Raw genomic sequence first — 3,497 nt, 5'->3', positions numbered from 1 at the left:
AAAAAAAATTTACGGACTGCAGCTTTAATACTTTATGGTTCCTCACATTGAGTGCCATATGGTGTGAAAATTATGGAAGCCCGTTTCCGCCACTAAATAATAAAATAAAAACAGTAATTGCGACTTTTTATTTCAGAATTGTGAATTGTGAATTCTTTTCTCACAATTGCGAGTTATAAAGTCACAACTCTGAGATATAAACTCGCAATTGTGTGATATAAAGTCAGAATTGCGTGATATTGCAAGATATAAAGTCGCAATTGCGAGAAAAAATCAGAATTGCGAGTTTCTGACTTTATATCACGCAATTGCGAGTTTTTATCTCAGAATTCTGACTTTATAACTCGCAACTGCGAGATAAAAAGTCGCAATTACTGTTTTTATTTTTTTTTATTTATTGGCGGAAACGGGCTTGTATAGAAAATGATACCCTTAAAATAAAAAATTAAAAATTAAAAATGCATCATATTTATCTCAACATCTTTGGGTTAGTGAAATAATGGAGTAAAATTACATGCGTTGACACTTGTACAGGTAGTAATTGTAGTTCTATAAATCCTCCTTCTGTCACTGATATAAGATTAACTATAATCCTGAATCTGTAGAGCTGTCAACAATGAACAAAAGCTGTCAAATACTCAACTGTTTAGATCTTTTGTATTGATGGTTGAACTGAGAGAGTAAAATCACATTGTCAAATGACCATGAATTGTTTCTACTTCACCTGCATTGTCCATAATCATTTGGTAATAGCATTTATTTATTTTTTTTTCCCAGCATTTATTTTATTTATTTTGTTATTGGCATATACAGTCCCTGTACAGTTTCCCAGTCAACGTCTTTAATTTGTGACTTCACTAAGTGCTTTTACTCTTCCAGAGGCATGTCCTGACTTGTCGCACCCTCCACCTGCAACCCACTCTTGAGACCTGAGCTCAACCCCTCTGTGGAAACTTTTACAGTAGCATGTGATTTACAGCTCTGTTGGCAGTTTAACTGAAGTCAATGACAGTCAGCAGCATAAGCCGAATCCTAAACTGACACAGGAAGCCTCACGCACGCCGTTTCCCTACAAGTCAAGTTATATAATCAGATTTTTCCCCTCTCGCCAGGACGCCTGTGTGTCGGAGGAGGATTAGGTCGGGATCAAAGAGCCACATTATACAGGATGTCACTTTTTTTCTAAGGAATTATTGAAGCAACTCTGGAGCTTTATGTAATATTACTTTTACGTATTTTTTTATTTAGATGTTATTGAGCAAGACTTTTAACCCCATGTCATCTAGGGCTTAAATATGTGCTTATATATATATACAGTGTAATGTACAGGCCAGATATGGCATCAGTCATTTAAGATAGTAATTCACACAGGGCAAATACCTACCTACTTATCTTATTTTGTACACTTCTTGTTGTCCCAACATCAAGCTTTTCGTTTGAAAGGTACATATATATAAGTCTCAAAAAGTAATTGGACACTTAAAAAATGTCTGAATGTCATTGCATTAGATAACAAAAACAAAGTGACATCTGTGATGCTGCTTTTAACACTAACTTCAATTTTCTTCAGCATTTTTGCTTAAATTACTATTAATGTTCAGGTCTCAGGTGATTTTTAGTGGATGTATGAAGTCAGTTCTCCTCAAGATCACACAGAGGAACCATAGTTGTAGTTCATCACATTAGCTATCAACATGATCCAACATATTTGACAAACCAGAAAAGTGTCACAATACTTTTTGCTTTCAACAGTATCTTAAACATCTGTGCTAGCCTATATTTTTTTTCTTCTTCTTCTTCTTCTTTTTAAATAATTCTTGCTTTGGTTGTATAAAATGCAATGGCATTCAGACTGTGCAATCAGTCGGATATACAGTGGCACAGTGCTCATTCATTAAATGCACAGCCAAACAGATGTGTTTTGAGTCTGGATTTGAATGTGACTACTGTTGGAGCACATCTGATCTCTTCTGGAAGCTGGTTCCAGCTGGCATAATAGCTAAAAGCAGACTCTCCTTGCTTTGAGCGAAACCTTGGCATTGACTTGATCTTGATGATCTTAGTGATCGGTTAGGTTTATATTCAGTGAGCATATATGCAATGTATTGAGGTCCTAGGCCATTGAGTGGTTTATAAACAAGTAACAGTACTTTAATACCAATTCTAAATGCAACTGGAAGCCAGTGCAAGGACGTGAGGACTGGTGTGATATGTTCTTATTTTCTGGTTCTGCTCAGAATTCTGGCAGCAGTGTTTCTGTATGAGCTGCAGCTGTCTTATGGTCTTATTGGGAATGCCAGAGAGGAGTCCATTACAATAATCCACCCTGCTGGTGATGGAAGCATGAACAAGTTTCTCTAGGTCTTGACTGGAAACAAAGCATATTTTTGCAAGAATTATTTCATAGTATCCAGATAGTATGCTGATTTAGTTGTTGCTTTTACATGACTACTGAAACTAAGGTTAGTATCCAGAATCACACCAATTGATTTTTTTTGTTTTTAGACTCCTAGATTAACTGAAGAAAATTTTGGCACATCCAACTGTTAACTTCATCAATGCATTGGCACAAGGAGTCAATGGGGCTGTAGTCATTAGGCGATAGGGCTAAGTAGATCTGGGTGTATAGGTGTGATAGGCAATTTGGTTTTTCCTCATTATTTGGCTCAGTGAGAGCATATACAGGTTGAACAAGAGCGGTGCAAGAATTGTGCCTTGAGGGACTTCACATGTCATGAACTTCAATAGTTTGAGAGAGCATCCATGACATGCATTTTACTTTAATAGTCCTGCAACAACATGTCATCCAACCAATACGCCCATATAGGTCGTTTGTCACTTCCCTGAAATACAACCCATAGGAGCGTTTACTAAAGTTGTGCCCCTATCGATAACAGGATATTTTGGGTTTCGTGTAGCTCAATTGGTAGAGCATTGCAATATACAACAATATGTGATCGTGGGTTCGATCCCAGGGAACGCATGTGCTCATAAAGTGTATGTGCACTATAAATCACTAAGGGTAGGTTTAGGGTTGGGGTAAAATGAGTTTTGCTAAATGGAAATAGGACAAATGGTGGGTAAGGGACCGTGTGAAAAGTCCACACATTGCATTTAAATGAACACGCATTTTGATTGGTAACGACGGTCATTTCATGATGACAGACATAACACGACACTGTGATTATTTTTACGCCAGCTATAGGGCACATTACTTTAAAACGTAAATATAGGTCGTAATAAGGTGCTTGAAAAAATGACCTATAGGGTCGTTTTTTGGAGGAGGACAGTCTCATCCTGCAGTGTGGCAAATTAATCTTGATTAATACATTAAATAATTAGAAAGGTTTTGATGAAGTATAGATATGTCATACTGCGGACACCAGTACCACTGCTTGAAATTTCATGTCAACTACCCAATAACCAACCCATTTGCATTGGAAGATCACAATGAAATAGAAAAATTTGATTGAATTAGAAAAACCAATTACTCGATA

Source organism: Ctenopharyngodon idella, chromosome 12, assembly GCF_019924925.1.
Source record: "Ctenopharyngodon idella isolate HZGC_01 chromosome 12, HZGC01, whole genome shotgun sequence".
NCBI classification, from domain to species: Eukaryota; Metazoa; Chordata; class Actinopteri; order Cypriniformes; family Xenocyprididae; genus Ctenopharyngodon; species Ctenopharyngodon idella.
Note: the sequence above shows the minus strand (reverse complement) of the source record.